General features: G+C 34.3%; 2 protein-coding genes across 14 annotated transcripts in view; both read left to right on the top strand.

The window, feature by feature from the left end:
- Positions 1-2503, top strand: part of mical2a (microtubule associated monooxygenase, calponin and LIM domain containing 2a) — a 34920-nt gene extending 32417 nt beyond the window's left edge. The window contains exon 24 of one of the 2 annotated variants that reach the window (XM_023953473.2): positions 2284-2503. The gene's annotated coding sequence lies outside the window, so the exon portion shown is untranslated. Of the gene's footprint in view, positions 1-66; positions 1143-2283 lie in introns of those variants that run through there. The other variant, XM_023953472.2, reaches the window with a different exon arrangement.
- Positions 2504-12085: 9582 nt separating this feature from the next.
- Positions 12086-16313, top strand: part of tead1b (TEA domain family member 1b) — a 51938-nt gene continuing 47710 nt past the window's right edge. For 5 of the 12 annotated variants that reach the window (XM_078945230.1, XM_078945229.1, XM_078945228.1 and 2 more), the window contains exon 1: positions 12864-13002. The gene's annotated coding sequence lies outside the window, so the exon portion shown is untranslated. Of the gene's footprint in view, positions 12410-12863; positions 13003-16313 lie in introns of those variants that run through there. The other 7 variants (XM_078945226.1, XM_011489176.4, XM_004066996.5 and 4 more) reach the window with 4 other exon arrangements.

Genomic DNA, 16313 nt, shown 5'->3' with positions numbered 1-16313 from the left:
ATCTAGATCTAGATCTGTTTTCTTATTACCATTTATTTTCTATTTCCTTCATCTCTTCTTGTACAGACTGGCCAAGTAAACTTAAACCGGCTGGAGAGTTGCGTCTGTCCTCAATAAAAAGATGAGGGTATACCCACCTGGAGACCCCTATTGAACCTTGTGCGTTATTTTACAGTTTGAAACGTAAAGGGACTGGCTCAGCGGCCTCGTGGTAGAGTGTCCACCCTGAGACTGTAAGCTTGTGAGTTAAAATATAAAACTGTGTCATCTCAAAGACCCTAAAATTAGGATCTAATGCCTCCCTGCTCCTCAAGCATCAAGGGTCCCTGTCTGAGTAGGTGTCTGTAGCCCATCATTCCCCAGAGGGGAGGGTCCAAAGGGAAGAAGAACAAATTTCACACAAGAGGTCTGATATTTTTTTGTAACTTGAAATGTTTGGAGATAAACCAGCATTGCTTATTGGAATGCCAGTTGCAATCCACATCAATTGTATTTAAGACATTGAGTGATGCCAGTGTTAATGTCTTTGCTAAAGGAAATTTACATCTACTTTTATTGCAAAAAAATACTTGTATGTGATTAAAAGTAGTTAAAAAGGACTCAAGAGCATCACTGAAAAATAATATTTTACTGATCTCCAGATAGCCTATGTTTAATTAATGTAATGGACAAATGCTTAACTGCAGTATTTTATTCCTTTTTTTGTTATTAATAGAAGATGGTCTTCAGAAAAAACAAAAGTAAGCTTTACTGCTGCAATGTATTCAACTGTTTCGTCTTCATATCGCAAAAAGATGTAAATTTTGACAATCAACAAGAATAAAAAGCAGAAAAAAAACATTATCCCTTACAGTCACATTTCCATAATAAATTATAAATTTCTGTATAAATGTATACATATAGACATGTATAAATGTTGTCATGTTTGCTAATTAACTTGTTTTTTAGACATGATAAAGATATGTGTCCGGCTTCTCTCTGTCTAGTGAGGACACAAACTCTCATAAAGTAGAGAAATTATATTTTTTACCCATGTAATTTGAGAGTTCCTTAATTCTTTATTAAGTATTTTAGCACTAGATTCTGTTCTGTCTCTCTCCTATACATATATGTTTAAATGTATGTGTCTACTGAGCGGTGAAGATGTTTCCATTCCTTTTTTCTAAATGGAATCACATTTTCCTAAATGCATAAAGAGCCTCATGAAAAACAGCAGCAGCAACGATTACATGGAGCAATCACAGCCTGAAATTGCATTGAAATTACAGATGCTGTTAAAGTTGATGAAAAAAACACAGAAAATTTAGGAAGAGATGAATCTAAAAATACAAATCCATTATTTTTGCTGATATACAAAAATCATCATTTCGAACCATTAGACACAAAGCTCCAGAGGGAGGGGGAGACACAAATCAGAACGGCAGAGTAAACATTACATTTTACTTAAAGCAACAGAAAAATATCAGGTAGAAAAAAAGAGACTTAGAATCTATCTTTTTGTGTAAAAAACAATAACTTTAAAAACCTGCTGCAGTGGAACAAGCAAACCAGAATAAAATGGTTAAAATATGTAAATATCCTTTAATTCCAAAATGTATTTATGGACTATTTAGTTTAACTTTTCATGTCTATTAAGCAGTCATCAAAAAGTCCTGTGGTGAAATAATTTATATTTTAAACTAAATTTTATAGTATATATAAATCTCTGAAACTGTACATACCCTTTTTTGCTAGTATGCTTTATAAAACACATCATGATTAGAAAATGAGAAAAAAAAACTGTATATGGGAACATCTTTAATCAGAGGGCACGACAGGTTCACATTGGGTATTGTTGTTAGGACTCCGGGGATCTACAGACTAATTTCTTTTATATCCAAGTAGATACAATCCAAAGGCTGAGATTGCAAAGATTCATAAATCTTTTGTTTGTGCTAAGGTTTGTGGTCTTTTATCCCCCTATAATTCCCAATAATACCTAAGATTCAAACATTTCTCTAAAATGATTGTGTTTCAGTCGAGTGACAGCCACAATCAGGACAAAACAGGGATATTTTCAAGCTGAAAGTGTATTGCTCTTCTTAAGTCATTCTTCATACTCATGTATGAACATAATAAATACATTAATTTAATATATGTTGATCAGTATAACATTTATTGTTAAATTTATAGATGACGATAATGCTTAATGAACCTCTGGATGCGTCTCTCCTGAGCTGCTCACAGGCATAAAACCTGATGAAAATAGCTAAACCTAAATAAATGTGATTTTTTTATTTTTAGGCTACAAGAGGGAAGACAGCTGATCATCTCCCAGCTCTGTAATCCTACAGCTCAGGCTGAGGTTGACAAAAATGGCAAATGCTCAAGAAAGAGAATATCTCATTTAAACTGAATCCCAAAACGTGATTTTTTTCTTCTATTTAATAAAAAACAAAAACTGAAAGAAAAAACATCAATGTAATGGAAGCTGGTTTGGAATAATAAAACAAGCTTAAACAAATTCATATGTTAAGGTGTGTTTTATTGTGTTAACTTATTAAACAGACCGGCCGACATGCAAAGTAAACAGCTTCACTTAACCTGGTCAAATAAAAAAATAAAAAACAGTTTTCCAACTGAATGAAAACACGACTCTTAAATGAACCTGAAACAGACAAACAGAAAACAATTTAAATGAAAAATGTTCGCAATTATTACTTTAATTGAATTCCATATACACATAAATTCGCAGTCTGGAAAGTAAAAAGAGAATAAAGTTTATTTTTCTTTCATGTAAAGTTATTTCTGCACTCAGTTAAAAAATAAATCACACGGCATTCTGGAGATTCTTTGAATTGCGTCAACTAATTACGACATTCTTTAGACGTCCCTCTAGATGTTTTTTTCCCCTCATTTTTAACTCAGCGTGTTTTAGTAAATATGTAGTCTTTCATTTTCTTTACCCGCTTTGTCCACTATGTTTTGAGCTGTCAGGAGGGAGGCTGAACCTGTCATCCAGAGAGAAACAGGTCAGATGTCAGATGCTCACAGTCAAACATGCCTGCAGAGATTCACTGTCAGGTTAGTATCATTCTGCCCTGTTTAAGCTTTCAGGAGAAATCAAGAAATTTAAACTGCTGAGTAAGAACGCTCAAACTTCAACAGAAAAGCTCCAGCTCCGATGGAAACATGTCTTAGTTAAAAAACGACATATCTAGTCGGCACACCGACACGCTGCTGGAATGATCCATGCCCACTGCAGCTAATGTGTTACCATGGTGATCCTAAAACAGACAAAGATATAAATTAAGATATTTTTCATTACATCTGAGAGGGAAAAAATGTATCTGATTTTTCAGATCTAACTTTGTTATGTTGCCTACAGATGAGCATAAAACACATTTATTGATCATTATTTATTGTACTCCTCAACAATTTGCAATTCTGAGTGAAATCCTTTGATTCTAACTTTCCTGTCAAAAGTTTCTGCTTTTATCTTAAAAGCAAGTTTTTCATGTCACTTTTGCTGTTCTTCGTATCAATATTCCTTGATCAAAAATATTTACTGTTTTGGACATAACCGGCAAATAAACTCTAAATCCTGAGCTCTCTTGTCTTGTCTTTCTTGTTTAATTTTTTAAAGGATAACTTTATATAAAATGGTTAAACTCAGACATACAATTAAACTACATTCAAATTCGATTTGGAGCTTTTTTCTACCTGTTTTTTGACATTTACAACTTGTTGGAGAATACGAAGGTGATGAAAACACTGTGTTATCAAATGAATATACGTAGAGTCTCATAACCTAAAGCCAAACAGTTTTTCCACCATTTCTAGCAGAAATCTATATCTTTGGAATCATTTCACTTCATTACACAAAGTCAAATATATTGGGAAAAGTAAAAACTTACATAGTCTGTGTTGATCATTTATTTTATTATTAGGTTTCAGTTGGTGTATTTTAAATGTGTTATGCCCGTAAAGTTTGTATTTCAAAATGCTTTCTTGCATTGTCTATAACTGACATATTTTACAAGGGTCCTGTTTGTTTTTCACATCTCTGATCTGAATCAAAAATAAGATTTGTGGGTAGAGTTGGACATGAAATGAGAATAACATTATTTTTACCATCAAAATTCATTGTTCTTTTTACAAGTATATCGTTTATTGAGTCCTTGGGTGGTTCCTGTTCAGCAGAAGCTCTTGGCTTTGGTTGGGAATACTTCTTCAAATTGAGCCTTGGTTGTCTTGCCAGCTTCATCCTCTGACATTTAAACTGGGATAGTGGCATTGCACTTCAATGGCCTATTGTTCCGAACCACTATCATCAGTAAAGTGCAGGATCTGGGTGCTGTGGTTTTTTTTTTTTATTCTTCAACCAAAAAGCAGAAAATAATCACCTGTAATCAAACATCATACACTAAGGTGTCTTGAACAGAATCCTTTTCAGCTATTAGATGTAATTACTCTCCAGTTTCTGCCTTTATATACTACTGTATTCATATCAAATAAGCCTCTCTGCACATACTAAGACGATAGTCCTGCCTGGCCTTTTTATAGGACAACAGCAGTTCAGGGAGCAGTTAAGAAAAACACCCTCAGAAAAGAACGCTTGGTGAGGCTGAAAAAGGGGAAGAGCAGTTAGAGTCTTTCAAGGTTTGAGAACTTGTATGTGTTTGTTATCGATTTGTGCCAGTGCTTCAGGAGAAAATTTAGCAGAAATCTCTTCTGTTCACCACCACTTTTACCCCTCTTCCCATGTCAAAAAAAAGACATTTGTAGACTCTTTAAAATGTCATAGTCTTAAAAAGAGCAACACTTTTCTCATTATTATTTTTGTACTTTGAAACTAAAAATTTTTTTCTGCAAGAACATTTTCTATTTTGATTTGTCAAAATTTGGCTCTACTCATTTATATAGCTTGATAGCAGGGATTTGACAACATCACGTGTGTTTTTGAGATGCAAAGCCTAAAGCTGGTGCATAGAAAAAAAAAAAAGAAAAAAAACAGCCCAAGATGTAATCTGAAAGAACATCTGGTCATAATCACATTTTAAACAGTGGTTATGCTACAATCTGCCATTAATGCTTGTTTTCCACTAGCAGAACCTTGAAAATGAGATAAAGAGATTTGTAGGTAACAATGTGGTATGCAAACTGTGATAATAGTAAATGATGGCAGCATTTGTGAGGATTTTAGAACATAATTCCATCATGTGACACCACTATGCTACTATAGTGTTGTGTGCATGTGCATGTGTGCAACACACAGCATCTGTTGTAATTTGTGTGATGAACTGTTTACAACAAAGTTAAAGATATTGCACAAACAAAAACTCAGTTGAAATTTAGCATATGATCCAAAAGGTAAAGTAGAGACATCAATTTTTTAACTGTTGTTCATTAATTGTACGGATTTGATGAATGAAACAAACAGATGTATTTTAGCTTGACGACAACGCTTCTTTTTAATCGTCAACTAATTGAAGTAAAAGTCAAAGCATGATGCTGTTAATTACTCTTAGAAGTTGTTTTCACAAAAAGAAAAGTAAATGTAACTTAGTAAACATACTGTAACTCACCTACCTCCAGAGGTTAGTGTGTAAAATGCAGCAACATGCAAAACAATTTAAATATGCAAATTGTGTTTGTTACATTTGATTTAATTAGGTTTTTCTCTATACAAGTCGAATATGTCCATTTGATGGATAGAGATGAAAGTTTGAACAATTTTGCCAAAAACTCAATCTGTTAGAATCAAATGCACCCAATTAACCTTTCTAAAACCTAAAATTCAAGCCGAGTCGCAAGTCAAGCCTCATAAGTCAGATTAAAATTTCTTACTTCTAAGTCTCCATCTCTGCATTTCACTTGTTTAACCTGGACTTTGATTTTTTTTTCTTTTTTGAGCAGCACTTGAGGTTTGGAAAGCTCTGCCTGCTCCTGGCACATTTAAATAACTTTCCTGTTGTCATGGTTACTCATTATAACAAATGCTAGAAAGGACAAGAATGACCTGCACAAAACCCCTTTAAGCAGCACATCAAACTAGGACACAAAAATCATTTTAAAAGCTGTATTTTTAACATGGAAAATGTTATGCTGAAAATCTAAGCAGTACAACCTTAAACACATGACCAAACTGGCTTCAACATACTGCCACTTGTTAGCGAAGTCTGGACCACTGAAATAATAAAATTGCTAGCTAAAGGTTACCGTGGTGATGCAGCTGAAGTAGGATTCTGGGACCAGACAATGTTGCAATTAAAAAAATGTTCAATTAGAGATAAATCAGCACTAACTCATTTTTTATTATTGGGGATCACCATAGTAACCTAAGCTGTGTGGCCATGATTTCCAAATTATATATTTTTTTAAAGTCCCCAAGTATTATAATGAGGTTATGTAAAATAGAAAGGGTTATGAAGAAAGATTTAAGGCATTTTGCTGCCTTAAATTTGATGCAAGCATGCACTACTGACCCTGCATTAGCTACTTTAATAGTTTTTAATAGTTGGATGTCAATTCTGGCTTATTTGTAAAATTTTTTTATATTTGACTTGTTGTGTGTACAAATAAAGCATTACATGCATTGATAGAGTTGGTACAGTGGATGTATAAGGCAAATTAACATGCTTTTTCTCTAAATATTTGTTCTGATTTTGGTACTTACAGGTACAGCAATAAGACTTTTAACATGAAAACAATATTGCAGACAAAAAGGGTGATGCTGTGTCTCCATGGAAACTCATTTCCACTGTATTTCAGTGCCGTGTGGTCAGTTTTGTTTATTGCATTTCTACTGTTTTCAAGTTAGAAAACTGTAAGTATTTTTCCACGGCTTTTATTTATAAATAAGTCCTATTTTAGATCATTTATTTAGACTTATTTTTTGCATTATACAAAGTGAAACCAATATTCCATTTTAATAAACACACTTAGGTTACTTATATTTTACGTGTCTTTTGTTTTAATTCATGAATATCATAAAACCTAGCATTAGCATTATGAGAAAAAAAATCAGTCATAAATTATTACACAAAAGCCTAAGAAATTGTTTTAATTTGTTTTTGAAAAAATATTCAAAATTGAGAAATAGGCATGTATGCATTTGTAAAAATGCATTTCAATCTAAAATGTTTGTCTGACACAAATCCAGATTATAAAATGTGTGGAAGCTCTATGTTTGCAAAGTGGGTTTCAGCCCACCCTTTCATTTAACAAGTGAATGGCCTTTACTCTCCTCTCTAATCTCTGAATAAAATGAATCTGTGTAGCAGACTGAGTAAAGTGGAGAGCCAGGAGTCAAAGTGGAGAGCCAGGAGAGCACCTGGCCTCACGCGCCTATCTGATTAAGGGAGGCTGCAGACCAGCCTGAAACAGGCCAGGCGGTGTCAACAGCAGGGCAGATCTGAGGTGTATGAGACAGAAGAGCAGGCCAATTTGAAGCCACGCCACAGTGCATGTTGCTCTTATCACATTGAATAACACCAATGAGCACTACGGTGGAAGAACTATAGTTTGGTGCTTTCTGAAGCATTTAATGATTATTTTGTTGGGATATTTTTTCCACAATGGCTTTAATGAGACTCTTCTGATGATATGAATTCAGTGTTGAATACAACTTAGATAAGTGGAAGCACAAGTTAGATGCAAACATCAAAATCCATTTTTTCTGTCAAGATGCAGAAACAAAACAATAGCACTCAAAATACAAATATTGAGGCAGTGTCTGAGTAATAATATATTTTTTTCAGTAGATCCACAGCAACATTTTTAAGACTTGATAAATCCATATTGAATTGCATTTTTTATTGGAAAAGTTGTTTAACACTCATATGTACTTTAAGTACTAGATGCATTTTGAACACACTCTTACTCTTCTTCAATAATCACTGTTCTTTTAAATAAATGAAATGTTCTATCCTTTCGGTTCTGCTCCTCACCCTGCTTTCTCTTTGTCAAAGCCACTCAGTGTAGCAAATATGTTTTGTTGTTAAAATACATGTTTGCCATTGCGTGTCTCATGTTTTGTAATGTTTACGTTTTTAGATGATAGTTTATTAAGTTTATTGATGCTTTCTCTCATAATCTATGTGATGTGCTGCACTTGGCTCATCCACAAACCAGAAATCAGAAATCCTTCTATTGTCATTGTTGCACAAGAAGCTTGTGACACACAACAAAAATCTCAGTGCTATCCAGCTGTTTAAAGAATTATCAAAGTCAAGATTGAAACTAGAATGAGATATAAATATAAAGAGGGGAAAACTTGTGAACAGCAAAAAATAAATGTAAGTAAAAATATTTTTGGACATGTACTGCACATAAACATTATTGCTCTTCTACACATCCTGAGATATTAAAGATTGCACATGATTTGGTACACCTACATATTCTATGACTAAAAAAAGAAATCTCATCCTGATCATGTCTTGGAAAGCTTGTTTTGCTACAAACAATCTAACCCTTAGCACATATCACAATGCTAAAAGTTTGTAGCTGAAACCTCTCAAACTTTTCTTTCTATGGTCCAAAATGTGCTTTTACTGCATTTTCAAGTAAACAACGTACAGGTGAATTCATCCATCTTCTTGTGCCGTTCAGTCCTGTGCAGAGTCACAGGGGTTGCTGGAGTCACTTACAGGCAAAGGCGGAGAACACACTAGTACAAGCGGGTGAATTATTACCAGAACATTCGCCATTTAGCTGATCCAAACCAGAAAAAGTAAAGCTACACACAGTAAAATACTTAGAGAATTGTGTATTTTTATCTCCAATCCTTAACACAGAAAGGTGGGGTTCTTGCTTTCATTGTGTGCTGCCTTGTCTTGTTTGCCACCTGAACTACATGATCTTCAGTGGTCACGCCCTGTTACGCAACAGGAGAGCTGCACTGCACAAAGTTGTTTTGGAGCACACAAAGACTGGTCTTCTCTCTTTCTGAAATACTTTCTGAGTTCTGACCCACAAGAATTTCTAATATAGATGTAGCCATGTCCTCAGGGTTGTCTTGTTTCCATGCATGAAGATTTCTCTTGTGGTAAAAATATGAAATAAAAATAAAATAAATACAGAAAAGTCAAAGGACAGATCTAGCTCCTATGATATCAAGTCTTCTTCAATCAAATGTGAAATGCTTGTCACGTTGAAAAATTTTGATGGTTACCATTTGTTGTTTTAAGTAAAATGATAGTATTTGCTTAAAAACTCAGTCATTGCTTAGTTAAATGGGCAGTAAAGAATCAGATGATGAAGCACAAAGCATGAAAACTGCCCCTTTTAAAAAGCATACACCTCGCTGTGCCTCTGCCTTTCCCAGCCAAACGTGCACAGACACATGTTAAAAGGTGTTGATGGATGTCCTCAGAGGAGCAGTCGTCCATCTTCATACAGCCCTTTCTTTGAGGGACTGGTGTCAAAACACAGCCCGCTAATGGATGACTTGTTCAGACAAGACTCTGCTGTTATCTTTGTACTTTCTCTCCATCAGCGTTTAAAGGCATATTTGTAAGTGTGACCAGTGGGGTTCTGTTTCATCATCTCTCGAACAAAAAAAAGTTCTGGAAAGTATACTTTTGTGTAAGTCATATGATGAATATATTATTTAAACATCTTGCTATTTTTTCTTCTTCTCACATGACTAAAGATTTACTAGTCCTGTAAAGTCAATAGATTCTTTTTTTTTTTTTTGTTCTCTGTGAGCTACCATAGGCCCGAGTGGTCAAGAATGAACCAAATATGTGATTATGGAGGGAGTGTGTGTCCTAAGGGAAAGTGACAGATGACTTGCAAGATACAAGAGCACAGTGCAGAGCTTTCTGTCTTTTTGCCTCCCAAATCTCAAAAACATGGATTCCCTTTCTTTCAGTTAAAGTCCCAAAATTCATCAGTTTAGAACAGCTTTTCTGTAACTCTTTCCCCAATGTCTTTCCACAATGTGCATGTTTTTTACATTGCAATTGCTTGTTTTTAAGGCTGTCTTGATCTCATGTGTCCATGGGTGTTTTCACAGGTGCTTTTATAATGAAATGTGCTATTGAGTTAAACAGCTGTTTGACTTTTCCTTTATAATTACACACATACCGGTACATGGCAGTTGGTTGGGTGGTTTTTAGACATTATATCTTCTATTTCCTAATCTGCAATTATATATATATATATATATATATATATATATATATATATATATATATATATATATATATATATATATATATATATATATATATATATATATATATATATATATATATATATATATATATATATATATATATATATGTTTGTGTGTGTGTGTGTGTGTGTGTGTGTGTGTGCGTATAGGCAAACAAATGTAAATACCTTTTGCAAGCCATCTATTAGGGAAATTAAAATAAAATGTGCATCAATTTTTCATTCTGCCGTGGTCCTATGATGACTCATTCATTTGTAACAGTGCAAATCGGATGGTTGTCATTATGAAAATATCTCTAAATGCAGAGTTTATTAAATGTAGTGGAAATCACTTAGTTGGAAAAGATCATTAAAAACAACCACAGTGTTAATTAATGTATTATTCATCATTTAACTTAATTAATATTCAGTCAAAAACATTTCATCTCAATCCAGCTAATCTAGTTTTTTTCAACTTAATGTGATCAAAGTAACTTAGTTTTAGGTTAAAAGGCCTGAGACTATTTAAGGATCACTGTGTAAGAATAAAATAATAAGAAAAACTGAAATTCTTCACAGTTTGCTTACATTTTTCTTATTCTTTTTTAAAGACATTTTCCTTAATTATATATTTATACATTCATTTTACATTTTTTTAGTTTGACTTATTTGCTTGTTTTGTACTTAATTTATGTATCAGATAAAACTGTCTGAAAAAATGTAAAAAGAAACGATAAAAACACTAAAGAGACCAGGGTAATTGAAAAATTTGCGCAACATAAAAGCAAATATTAAAAAACACACTAGGTACAATAAAAAAGCTTAGAACAAACTTTCAAGTTAACAAATTAACTCGTATTTAACATTTGATAAGGCACCACCAAACATAATGCAAAGACATGATTTTCTTGCCACTCAGTAGGGGTGTGACAATTCATTTTAACAATGATTTGATCTGTGTCATAATTTGTGGTTGCTGATACTCAATAGTAGTTCATTTTGAATGATTCGATTTGATCTGATTCATTGACACAAAATAGATCCAGAACATCTTTAGCCAAAAATTCAACTAGCGTGTCTAAGAGATGAGTTCTGAACAGTGCAGGGGACGTTTTACACATTCCTTGTATTTCTTGCAAGATAATCAAGTGTAAATTAAATATGTGTACAAACAAACAAACAAGTAAACAAGAATTAGTGGCAAATAAATTCTCATTTTATTTTCATAAAGTTCAGCCCACAGTTGTTTTTCACAAAAATAATCCAAACAGAACACTAATAGAACATTCTGCCACACTGTGGTCACGTCTTTTCAAAATTCAAAGTGTTTCCACACATTGGACTGGAATGATGGCTCGGTCATTTTTTACCTCCATCACATGTGTTGTCCACTCTGATGGTACTTGTTGTTTTTATATTATCCTTAAATAGTATTTTTTTCCAATATTGATGTAAAAAATGTATTTCATTTTTAAATCAATTTATATGATATTGGTCAATTTCATGCGGTTAACAGTTTGCCTCAGAAGGATCGATCTGGTTGGATCATTTATGAATCGATCATCGATTAAGTCTACTTATTGTTACGGCACTAATATTAGTTTACATTTATGTAATATTTTTTTGTTTTTTGATATTATTCTTATTCTTTTTTTCTTCTTATGTTTACAATGCTGTCATTGGCTATGGTAAAGAACAAATTTCCCACGTGTGGGATCAATTAAGTAATTCTGATTCTGATTAAATAAAATATACAAGCCATGAGCTTTAATTTAATTAAATTGTTAAAATTAACATAACAGTAGTTTTACAATAATTTTACAAGTGTGATCAACTTTTTATTTTTTTTACTAACAAAACTCCCACTTTTCCCCCTCTATAAAAAATACTTGTCAAAACGAAGGAACTGCGAAGCTCTAAATTCGGAGTTTCACCGCGTCCCTGAAGGCGTCACCTCCCGGGATGTTTAATGCCCTCCCAGTCCCCGCTGCGCTTCTGCTGCCTGCTGCCCGGGCTGGCTGCTGGCCGCTGGGCTCGGGATGACGCCACCTCTCGCTCCGCCCCGGCGCAAACTCGCTCCCTGCGTTCATTTCATTCCTGCTCTCATTCCGAGCATTCTTCGTATCTGTCAGTGCGCGAAAGCGATTCACCTACACCTTTGCTGGCTGGCCCAGAAACACCAGAATAACTTGACATAGTATTCCAAATACTCAGTAACAATACAATAACAAAAGAGAGGGACATTTGTACATGAGATTTCAGTAATAAGGTAAGTTTCAATTACAGTTACAGGTATCCAAAGTAGGTGTAAAATTCTGTTCAAGGGGTGTAAATATTTCTGGAAGTACTAGTGCGCGTGGATTAATACGTTAGCTTAACGGGGTTGTTTGGTGTCGAAAAGTAGCGTTTGGTCGTTTGTTTCCTCCGCGGGGATAGATGGCCGCTGTTGCAACAGGGTGCTCACTTTCAGCACTGTTGTAGCTTCGTGGCTTTGACACGGCGCTGGGAAAATCTTTGACATTTTTAACATTTTTTGTGGGGGGGTGGGAGAAAAAGCCTGATTGCTCGCCCCCCCTTATGGAAGCCCCAGACGTCCCGTCTGTCAGGCTGCGAGGAAACTCTCCGTGGGGTTTTGGGATGAACTAAACAAACGCACAGCCCGAAATTGACAGTTTTTTAGGACAAGATGACGGCTGAAAACGTTGCTGTTTCCCTGTCCGTAGTTGCTTCTGCCGGGAGTTGGTGGATATTTCACGGGGGGATTTTCGAAGCTGCGTGGAACGGAGAAACACGGAGGGGAGACTTGTTGCTTCGGCACGTTTCTGACGGGCCACTTTTCAGATCGCCATCGAAGTTCTGCGTGTAAGTAAAAAAAAAAAAATCATTCAGAATTCCTGCTAGTGGTTTTTCCACAGCGGTACGTGAACTACTCTTCATGTTGTTACTGTAACTAAACTAACCAAAGTGCTCTTTAACTACAATTTTCGACGGTATATTATTTAAAAAAAAAACAAAAAAACAAATTTAATTCTTGCTAAAATAAATGTATGGTTAAGTTAAAAGACATACTAATAAAAAATAAAGACACTTTACCGAATTGAATCCACATTCATTGTCTTTAGCTGTGGACAATTCGCTCTACTACTTATATATATATTTCAATATCCGGATTTGTAAGTAGTGTTATGCCGTTTTATGTAAACGAACTGTTTGGTAGAGCTGGGTTTTATTTGGGGTTCCCCTCATTGTTGTCCCTTTCCTGCTTGTGATTTGGGAAATGCCTGCTCAGCTAAAACTGGAGAACAAACTAACTCCTGTGTGCCACAATTCTTGTCTGTTTTTCTGTTGCAAAGGATGGTTTGAAAAATAGCTTTCATCTGTTTATGTTCCTTAATGAGTTTGATTCACACTCAGCTTATTTTTTATGTTTTATTTTTAGAAAAAAAAGGTCTCTAAAATGTTACATTTATAGTAAAACACCCTTGGCGCTCAATAGAAACTAATCAGAAAACATGTAAAAAAACATTCCAGCAAGTTTTTCTTTTATTTTCCTATCAGTAAAAACTGGAGTTGAAAGGGTGAACTAAAGGAAACATTTTGGTAGATATATATGACAATATAGATATATAAATTAGATTGCTGGTTGACACAATAAGTGTTTGTTTAAAAAAATGTCTATAGAATTCCCAGCTTTTCCTTTTTCCTGTTCTTAAAGGTATAAACTAGAAGACTAATCAGCAAACTGCTGCCTAATCTGTTGTTGATATACAGAACTGTACAAATATATGAGGGATTATAAAACAAAAGTCTAAAATTAGCACCAAAGGTTATGAGTCTGAGGTGTCACTTTACTAAATGTCTGCATTTTAGTTTTTTTTTTGTACAAACAGGTCATAAGACCTTTATTGACCCAGTCATGAACACAGAGCAGGATTTCATCTCCTCTATTCCATAAATGAGCAGGTTAGCGTACAATAATAAAGCAAATCTTTGTTTAATGTGCGTCTGTCTCTTGTGAGCCATGCAGTTTTCAAGTACCTCATTTAGTTTATCAGACAGATTGCAGGGGTGACCGACCAGCTCTTAAAAAAAATCAAATTTAGCCCAAAGTGGGAATTAAATAAATCCAGTTGTTATTGCGCTGCAGCTCTGCAGCTCTTGTTCTGTACACTAAGGCAGCTGGTTAGCACAGGTGTGAGAAACTTTGCTGCATGTTTAAAACATTTTTTGAAGGAAACTGCAGTGGAACATTAGTTGTTTCTTTGCATATTATATTATTTTTCAGGTGGTAACTAATTGATCAGGAAAAAATGACTTACATTTACATTTCAGTGTAAATCAGGTTTTAAAGATGTTCAGTTAGCTTATTGGACTATAGATTATTGTCTTTAACTCACTTAAAGAATTTAAATTTGGACTTTCTCAGTCTTATTTGAAGGACATCGCCTCACACAGACTTTAGTTTGTGTAAACGGACTCACAGCTGGCATTTTGTAACACAAAGACTCATCTACATTTTTAATCTTTTGATTATAGTGTGAAAAAAATGCATTTTTTCTTTTTAGAAATATTGTGAAAATTATAGGTCATTTGTCCGTATTAGAGCAGGTGCAAATACATTTTAGAACAGAAAGGCTGTGCTTGTTGATATAGTGGCTTATTGTTGAGGTTTTGGTCCTTTTATGTTGCCGTGTTGAGGTCAGAGGGCAGGACCACAGAGAGTGGAGTTTATTTGTGGTGAACTGTGGACACAATAATTAGGCTTAGAGAAGCAGTGATTCAGTGCTTTAGTAACTTAAAGCAGAACAACTCTAAATATTGACTGCACTGCTTAAAAAAGCGGCTGTGTTATTTTAATAAAAATGGTTGTCTTGTACGTTTTCGTGTGTTCCATTCTGCAACATTCTTTAACTTTAAGTGCATGCTTTGCTCACAAAAATGTGTTATACAAAGTTCATGAAACTAAAATTATTACTCAATGTTTTTTTATTTTTATGTAAATGTATTTTTTTTACATTGCCTTAAAACCAGGCAGTTTCCAAGTGAAAAACCCTTAAAGTAAACAATGATAAATATATGAGTCTAAAATTTTGCTTTTTCATAGGAAATCAGGAGATTTTCATCTCCTAATAAAGAGGTGTTAGTAAAGCGTACAGTGTTCTTTTTTTTATAGCATCTCTTATGTCATTAACTTATGAAAAATATAAATATTCCATATTCTTTTAATCCAGCGATATGCTTTTTGAGACGGTCTCATTTTGTCTTCATGGTGACAGAAATATAACTTTTTGTCTTCATTTTTTAGGAAAGTATTGTTTTCAGTATGTGTTCTGCACTCATGCTACAAACAGACTACAAGCAAAGACATTCCCATAATTCAACAAGTGAACTGTACGCATGTAAACGCTGGATGATAAAGATAGCATCAATGTGATAACTGAGATTTAAAAAGTATTCAGCTAAAAGTGTTACACGATCCACATCCTCACCATAACAGAAATTGCTTTCAGTCTAAAGAATGAAGAAATTGTATCATCAGCCTTGTAAAGCTTGTTTTGTTTTTAACTACATGCATGCATTTATTGGGTTTAGTAAAGGTTCAAACAGATCATATTACAGAAACACGTCAGATGCAGCCAATTCTCTGTCACTCTAGATTTTCTCTTTTTTTTTTAATCATATTTTTTAAATTTCATTTTATTGCCATGTAGTTAGCTACCATATCTTTTTCATTTAACAATGTTTTAAAAATAAAATGTGGTTTTATGTAAGTTGATAGAATCGATCATTTTATCAGTAATGGCCTGTACATGGATTTTGGCCTTGAGAGGTTTTTTTTTCCTAATAAAAAGGTTGTCAGAGGACAAAGTTGGTCTGAAAAACCAAAATCTTTTTCCACATTTTAACTTTGTGTATAATGGTTCTAACATGATTTATAAAACAAAACTTTTGACAAAGGCATTGTTTTTTCTATCCGAGTTAAATGGCGTATACTTATTTAGCGCTTTTCAACCTACAAGGCCCAAAGCGCTTTACAGTCACAGACCCGTTCACCCAGTCTGACACGCGTTCACACACACACGCACACACACACACACACACTTACACACACACACACATTCACACACTGGTGGCGGCTCCGCTGCCAAACACTGGTGCCAACCTTCCACCAG

The sequence above is a fragment of the Oryzias latipes genome, chromosome 3, assembly GCF_053564925.1.
Source record: "Oryzias latipes strain Hd-rR chromosome 3, Olatipes_Hd-rR_3.1".
Classification (NCBI taxonomy): domain Eukaryota; kingdom Metazoa; phylum Chordata; class Actinopteri; order Beloniformes; family Adrianichthyidae; genus Oryzias; species Oryzias latipes.
This window is presented reverse-complemented; position numbering and strand designations above follow the sequence as displayed.